Source organism: Nicotiana attenuata, chromosome 6, assembly GCF_001879085.1.
Source record: "Nicotiana attenuata strain UT chromosome 6, NIATTr2, whole genome shotgun sequence".
NCBI classification, from domain to species: Eukaryota; Viridiplantae; Streptophyta; class Magnoliopsida; order Solanales; family Solanaceae; genus Nicotiana; species Nicotiana attenuata.
Genome location: NC_031994.1, coordinates 18,198,759 through 18,207,968, shown reverse-complemented (window position 1 = coordinate 18,207,968; position 9,210 = coordinate 18,198,759). Strand labels below are relative to the sequence as shown.

Genomic DNA, 9,210 nt, shown 5'->3' with positions numbered 1-9,210 from the left:
CTTTGTTTGGGTCTTGGATCATGAGAGAACCTTGAGAGAGTATTTTTAGGTGTCTAGGGTCTGAAGATACTGTAAAAGAATGAGTTAAAACGGGGTTGAGGCATCTTTTATATATATATATATATATATATATATATATATATATATATATATATATATATATATATATATATCAACCGCCATTGTGGGTCCCATAGAAAGCTGTTTGCGCAGTCTCGCAAAAATACGAATATCTCTCTACTCCGATGTTGTATCGACGAATGGTTTAATGCGTTAGAAACTAGACTCATAGATCTTCAATTTGGTAGAAAGATCACCCCATAATTCGAAGTAAATTGGGAGAAAATCGCATCTACATTTGTCCTAATTTTCAGCACATTTATGAATGTAACTTGTGATGACCTGCCAACTTTTGTTCCACAACTTGCTCGGCTTGAAATCATAACACACGACTATCATACGACTAAAATAACTCATAACATAACCTCCTTATCTTGGTAAGCACCCTAGTCTCATCACAAAAGTACACGTTATAACGTTCCCAACTTGCCGACATTCGACGAAACTTATTTTCTTCAATTTATTTAGCTTCTTAACCTTCCAACCCTCTTGGTATTTGGTATTCACGATCTTAAATATTTGTAACCTCTATAGTAACATGATTAACTTACTTTATGTACTTTCAAACATGATCTCATTTCTGAGCTTATATCAATTGACTAAAGGCGTATTCTTACGTACGAAAACATGGGGTGTAACAATGTACCAAAACAAAACTCTTCATATAGCTGGACAGAGGGGGTGTCACATGCACAAAAACCGTCTATAATCCATATAGCTGTCAAAATTTTCAGAGAAAATCAATCAAGACGAATCAGCAGGAGGAGACCAACACGTAGTGGCATTTCGAGACATACCAGAGGCTGGACTCGAGAGCTCAGACAATACATTCATCAATCAATCCTAGTAGCTGGACTTCAGGAAAATACATACAAATGCTTTGCAAAACAGTTCCCTGAAAGAAGAATGGGAAAATATGTACACCCCCATTTCCATTTTAACTTAAGATTCCTAAAAGAGTTTACAATATGCAATCCTACCACCAATCAAACTCGCTTTGTAAAACCAGTTCCAGCTGTGCAGGACATCGCACAATCTTTGCCTACTTGCTCAAACTATGCGCATAGATATGAATTAAATTCCAGCACATGTTTTCAAGTCAAACTGGTTAGGCAACCTCAGCAATCTGCAGGTGTGACAACTCTCCCATTACCACCATAACCTCCTCTAGAATCCCATTCTAACAATAGAACACTTGTATATAGATTAACAACATAAATACTGTTGAGAATGAAAGATCCAATTTATATTCCAATATCATCGAGGTAAGCGACTTCCATGATAAAACTTGAAGTTATTGATTACAGCCATAGCTCACAACAACCAAGAGTGGAACCTCTAGGTGTTTGCTGAAGACATCCTTGCAGATTTCCTGCAAAAGTATAAGATAGACACAGTTCAATAACAATTCTTGCAAGAAACATCATAAGGACTGTCTGAGAAAATTGAATAATGGTATAGAATAGCAAATAACGTTAATGATATATATAGCACTTGTCGCAAAAAATTAAGTCCAGAAATAGTTCAAAGACCTCCCTTCGGCTATCATACACTTACCTCCCTTGTGATTTAAGATATTAAGATATGACACTTACTTTCCCTTATTTTGAATTTTTTTTTCGGTAACCAAACAAACTTCAAATGATAAATTTTCACACATTCAAGAATTTCCCTTGTAATCTTGTAATCCTAAGCTCTGTTTTTACACAAACATCCCTTTAAAGAAAGATATTGTCGTGTTTTAGTATTTTTTTTGAAAAGGTTGTTGTGTATACAACAACAAAAAACCCAGTGCAATCCCACATAGTGGGGTCTAGGAAGAGTAGTGTGTACGCAGACCTTACACCTATCTCACGGAGATAGAGAGGTTGTTCCCAAGCACAACAGTAATGAAAAGAAGACGGCCAGACACAACAATGAGGAGCCATAAAAAAGCACTAAAACAACAAGATAGTAAGATGACCATAATGAAAGCAACATGCATTAATAGAAACTTAAAATTAAAAATAATACGAGTATGTACTAATGCTACTAGTAAGAACAAGAAAAACCACTCAGCCACCTAACCTTTTGCCCTAATCCTTAATTTTTCTGTATTTTTAAGCAACACTAGAAATAAGAAATTATGAAAATGGAAAACAAAAAAGGAAAGTTCAATTATCTACTCTACCAACTCAATCCAAAGAAAAAAAAGGCAAGAAACTCACCACAGCCCAACATTTCGACCAAAACACATAGTTGGTGAACTTATAGATTGAGTTGCTCGGACACGGGTGCAGATCTAGAGGTCGGATCCTTCGAGATGTAAATTCTAAGATTCGGGGAGAAAGATCCTAGTACAGATACGAGTGCGGGTATCCGACTAAAAATAATTCAAAATATAAAAATATCTCTAAATTATTAGAAATTTTGTGGAATACTGACGTATAGCTTGTAATGTGTGGATTCTTTTTTATTCTCAAGTTGTAGATAAGCAATAGATTAATTTCCTAGATAACTTATGCTATTTTCTTCAAATTGACCCTAGTTTTAGTTCTGATTTTCGGAATCAAATTGTATCTCATCTCGAATTTTTCTGTCCATCGGGAACAAAGTACCCAAAATTGTTTGACCAGATCCGGTACAGATCCCATATCCACACCCATACTAATGTCGTGTCGACACGAATACAACACCTAAACTACCATGTTGGAGCAACCTAGATTATAGATTTGTTATTTCTATTTCTATTAAAAAAAATTAGAGGTTGTACCAAATATATGTTCTTTTATCTAGGGAATTTTTTTTATCGGAAGGTGGTACAAGTGTCTTATGGTACCATAACTTTTTGTTCTCCCCAATATTTGCTTCTAATTATTTAGAAATTAAAATTTTCTCAACATATACTTATGCCAGCAAAAACCTGATCTGTAGTATCAAATTTAGAACATTTAAACTATACCAAAGAAATGCTTCTATATTAGCTTTTGCACTCAGAGAAGTCTTCCACAATTGGTATTTCTTGCCAAATTTACAATTTAAGCATGTAAATACCTATATATTACTATTTTCTTATGACAGTGGTATCCGGGCTAGCTTGTGTGCCCTCGATTATGTCACCAAGTACCTGCTACGTCCTACTAGTACAGGTACCCAGTAACTCTGCCCATCAAGGATTGAGGATATGGGAAGAAATCACCTTTTTGTCTACGCTAAATTTGAACCTGGGACCTCATTGTTCTCCACCCACTTCATTGACCATTAGTCCACACTCATGGATGCCTTAACCTCACGCTACAGAAAATCTTATGATATTACGTGTCCTAAACCTCAAAACATCCAACCTTGACTCAAATATACGATGACGAACATAAACATCTCAAAAAAAATGAAAATGAAGGGTGACTGTCAGGAAAAAAGATATCAAGTTTACAACGGCAACGTTGCAACTTATGCAGAGAAATTCATTGGTCTGAGTTACAAAACTACATTCAACAACTAATTTTACAAAGGATAGCTTTGGAATAATAATAAAATTATTTTGATTTTTGGTTACAAAACAATCAAAATAAGGGAGGCCCACATAATATCTAAAACCACAAGAGAGGAAAGTGTTACCTAGATGATCCTGGAGGAAGGCATTTACATTTTTCCTTTTATTTTTTCCTCCTTCACTAGTAGGCTCCCTGACTATGATTAATCCAAGCACCCCCCGCCAAATATTAATTTTGGGGTTATATCCACCAGTAAATGAGTATCTCGGGCCACGAAAATTATATAATTCTTATCTCCCAATTTTCTCCATGTGACTATCCAATCAAAGCACTTTCAACAATATTTATCTCTTAAGATCAACACTTTGCATACAGGGAAGATGCTACAGCTATGGGATAGCGGGAGGGGCTGATGGTGCTGAGGAGGTTATGAACAAAGGTAACTAGTGTTCCTAGCTTGACACAGAATATTAGTAGAATCTGTGGCCTAAAGTACAGGAGAAGGGTCTACCATGGCAAAAATAAAATAATGAGCAGAAAATATCTTAACTATTTTGTTTTATGAAAAATCTGACGAAGTTCTTACTTTTTCAGTTGTAAGACGATTGACGGACTACCAATTATTAACTTATGCTCAGGGAAACAATGTCACTTCTTTGGAAATATCCAGTCGCTGGCTTCCCTATATAACATCAAATTCAATCAGCGTTGTCAAAGGCGCGCCGCGCGCTTAAAACGTGCTTAAGCCCTGAAACAAGGTGCAAAACATGTTGAGTGATTCGTCTCTCATCGGGCGCTTCAGCGTCGTCATCAAAACCCTAAGGCATACTCTCCCAGCAATAAGCATAATTCTGAACAAGCAACATTAGAAAATTAATATTTCATTCTATCGCAATTTTTTTTTTCAATTTCTGTCCATATAGTTGTTATTCATGCTTTAACGCTATTATTCTTGGACTAAACATACATATTTGTGTTCTTTTCTCCATTTGTGCCTTTCTTCATTAAAGCTCACGCTTTATTTGCGGTTTACACTTAAAGCCCCAACAAACCTTAGAGCTTTTTTGCATTTTTTGCCAATATACCAAAGTTTTTTGTTTCGAAAAAAACCTGATCAGGTGATCCTGTAAAAAGCAAAGGAAGCAAAAGGTCTTGCTGTCAAACTTTCAGAACATTGCTCTAATCGAGAACAAAGAGGTCATTGCCAATATTACCTTCTATGCTTTTCCCCTTTAAGTACCAACAGTAAAATGCAACAAGACCGCCAAAAGGCTGGTCTATGATTTCGGCTCCAATTCTACTGTTCCACTGCAATATTTATTTAACACTTCCAATGTTAAATAGGAAAGGCTCTAGAAAAGGCTCTTATACAAATAAGTGACAACTTTGCCAGGGTGTTCCTTTTTATTTTTTCTTTTTTGGTGAGAATAACTTTTCCGGGGTGTTATGTATTAGCATAATCCCTACCAAAGTAACAGGTAAGTTCTATAGAAAAGCTATAAAACTGGCAATGATATATGGTAGTGCATGTTGGGCCACTAAAGTCTTACATATCCATAAGATAGTGTTGCAAAGATGCAAATGCTAAGATGGATGTGCAGTCACACAAGAATAGATAAGATTAAAAATGATTACATTCGCCAAAAGGTGCAAGTAACACGCATTGACGTTAAAATGAGAGAAGGTCGCTTGAAATGGTTTGGTCATGTCCCATGTCGACCTATAGATGCCTTGGTCCATAGGTGTGAAACTATGGTGAGTGAAGGTGTTAAAAGGGGGCGGGGTAGACCTACAATCACATAGAAGGAAGTTATCTCACTCAAAAGACCTACGAATCCTAGGAATCAATGCGAACTTAGCTAAAGATAGAGCACAAGAAAATAAAAAGATCCATATAGGTGATATCTACTAGCAGGAATAGATTTTAGACTTGTTAGAGAACTTCTAAAATTTTATTATCATTACTATTATATATACACAGATAAAATTTATTTCACTTTTATTTTAATTGGCATGGTGATGATATGAATTGAGCTTAAATGAAGAAGTAAAAAATTCATATAGCCGACCCCAACATATTTTGGACCGAGGCATAGTTGTTGTTGTTGTAATCGCATACACCATCAAATCAAATCCCCCCTCCCCCCAAAGCCAAACCACCATATGTCAACCTTCAATGCCACGAGATGTGGGCCATTGAGAACTTAATCAACAGCACAAAAACTTTTTTGCATGAGTCAAACTGACCACAAAAAGGTGCAACGAAGCAAGAATTGGAATTGGAAATGGATTAAAGGCACTAGCTAACAGACTAATCACCTGTGCCAAGTGCCCTTTCACATCAACAACACGCTTCTGATCCATATCCAGAGGAACTATCACTATCCGAATCTGCAAAGATGGAGCAGAAATATCAGACACATGCTGTGAACTACTGGCTGCAAAATCAATAAATTAAAATGCGACAATTATGGTGCGTGTAAAGAAGAAACATACAAAAAGACAGATTAAGTATTACCACTTGAGGATGACCCTGAATCGCTGCTAGAACTGCTTGAACTACTACACCTACTTGCATTATCCGCCTGTCTTCCAGCTTCTGCATTTGTAGCAGGAGTACTAGTATTATTTTCACCTACTCATAAAACAAAGAACCATGTGCGATGAGTATTTTCCACCTAAAGCATGAATCTTGATAACAATCTGGGACAATAGTTATTTGTATTAAAGGCTTACCAGTATTACTTTTGTTCAGCGCACCAGCAGCCATAGGGGCAGAGTTCTGCAAAGCACTGCCACAAATTAAGAAACCCCTACCAGATAAAAATGTAAAAAGAAGGGAGAGAAGGAGAAAAAAAAGAGGATATCTTCAAAACTCACCATGACTAGAGCAGTCTGTGCAATTTCTCTGGCTTGCGGAGCAAGTTCAGTTTTTCTCCTCTCCTTGTTTAATTCTTTTTGTAATTGGTCACAAACCTATCAAGCTCCCACAGGGTTTCCGCATCAACAGTATCTATGTCTACTTCAATCTCATCATCATGTTGACTAAGTGATGAGTTCCTCTTCTTAATAATCTGAACAATAGCATCAAGCTTCTCTGAAGGTAAATTCTGAAGATTGCTGCTGAGCCTCTGCTTTTCGTCGTAGGTCATATCCCTTTTATTGGGATCATTTGCTTTAGGTTTCTGAGGAACTGGTATCCTACCAACATGAGCAACACGTGACGGCTTCGACCTGAAATCAGCTGGCCCCGTCATTGACTCAGACCTATCCAAAGTCCTTACTTGGGGAGCAGGTGGAGCGACATGAGAAGTTACAGAAGCACGGGGAAAGGGAGAAGGATGAGGGGCCTTTCTTGAAGTGGGGGTAGGCAAACCTGAATCATGGTACATTTGATACCTCCAATCCGGATTAAACTCAGCATCTATAACTGTCCACCTCTCTTCAAAAATCTTTGACAACTCTTCCGCCATAACATGAACATCATGTCCTTTAGGATTGTAAGTCATGGCATTACTAAAGACAAGTCTCACATCCTCAGCAAACTCCCTGGGGGACTTGTACCAATTCTGAGATAACCTAGTTTTAATGGTGCCCAGATCCATGGGATGCTTGATGATATCATGATAATCATGCAGCCCAAGCGCCACCACATTCACTGGCTCATTAAACACCCAACCATGCTTGTGTTTCATTAACCTCTGAAGCAGGTTGCTACATCTCTTAAAAATCTGATTTCTATGCTTATCAAAGCCAAAGCCAAAGCTAAATGCATACCCATGCTCTGATTCACTTCTATGCTTCCTCCCAACACCATTGGGCTTCAATTTTTTATTGCTTTCCGGAGGCAGTCTATCCTTCCCAAGAAAGAACTCAGAATTCCTGTAATACTGATTGACCTTTGCGGTCCTCTTCTCCTTCTCCACAAATTCAGCAGCCCCATCATTGTTTTCCACAACTGCAATCCTAGGTGGCTGGAACGGTCTCGTCTCAAGGTGCCCTACTAAATCCACCTCTGAATTAACTCGCACTAAAGACCTACTCTTCATCACATCATTATCCATATAATGTGGATAACTATAAGAATTAACAGCAGCACCAGGAAAAGCTCTAATCCTACCCACATCATTAACACCACCATTAGTACTAGCATTATGTGTGGTCAGGTGAAGCTCCTTCGCTTCAAGCTTCGTAACTAAATTTCTAATCTGATCAAGCTCGCCCTCTAGCACCCTCCTAAGATCTCTAATCTCATCTCTTGACTTCGCTCCTGTTAAATTAATCCTAACTCTATCTGCAACCCTAGAAATTACTGGCTTAACCAACCCATTTAGAGCCTCTGGCAAAGCATGCACCGGGGCCTCTCCTTCACGGCTGCAATTCCGGACTTCCCGACCGTTAGGCTCCACAATTAGGCCACCACCACCACCCTCAGTCACATCTTTACCATCTAAACACACTGGTGATGCACATGTACCTTCCTGCACTTCCCCACCATTTATCAATTCCAATTGCCCATTAGCCGTGACATCTCTACCATTCAAATCTGCCGGTGATCCACTGGTACCTTCCTGCAATTCTCCACGATTTATCAATTCCACTTGCTCATTACCCATGCCATCTCTACCATTTAAACCCCCTGATGATCCAAGGGCACCTTCTTGCAATTCTCCACCATTTATCAATTCAACTTGCTCACTATCCCTCCCATCTTCCAAATTACAAAGAGAAGATTCCTTCAATCGAGGCTCTGCCTCCTCCTGATGCTGTAACCGCTGCTCCGCCCGTAAAACATCATTATTATCATTATTGTCGCTGCCCCCGTCAGAGGCAGTTACCTCCGGCACGGCGGCGATTGAATCCCTGGCGCCGGCATTAGGTTCGTTCTTCTGGATCCTCCGGCGCTTCCGGGTATAAAATTTGCTAGGGCTTCCCCAACGTAACCTCTCTCGCGAATTCAAATTGTCGGCATCTGAAGCCATACATGAAATCAAACCCTAATCCAAATCACAACCCGAAACCTGAAAATCCCAATAGAATTAACGTAACGTGTTCAAAACTAGGGTTCCTTAGAACCCCATGATTCGCATAATAAATAAATAAATAAACAATTTTTAGGAAAATTGAAGCCGTGCGGAATTAGGGTTTTCCGAATAAGTAAAAGATGGAAAAAAAGTAACAAAAAGAAAATTAACAAAAGTTAAAGGATCTGTACAGAAAAAAAAAAGTAAAAATATTTTTGGGTTAAATTTAGGGTTATAGAGAATTGGGATTTGGGGGCGAAGAGGCAGAATAAACGACAATAAAGATGGAGAGAATTGATTACCTGTTGAGAGGAGAGTGTTTTCGGGTTTCGGTTCGGACCCGAAATCTACTCGCCGGATTTGTATATTGTTTTGCACGTATGTTCTCTTTAAATAAATTGTAGTGACACGCGCTTGTCGAGCCAATCACTACTACCGCCGTTTCAGTTTACGTGAATCTATTTTCTTTTTGGATCATTCCAAAAAGAATGATCCCTTTCTAAATTTGGAAACAATTTAGCTTAAACTTACAATTTTATCCTAAATGAGAAGCTTTTATGACCACACAACTGAGCCTCTTTTTGACTTGTTTA

At 38.2% G+C, this 9,210-nt stretch overlaps 1 pseudogene; it reads right to left on the bottom strand.

The window, feature by feature from the left end:
- LOC109226662 lies at positions 805-8,905 on the bottom strand (annotated as a pseudogene).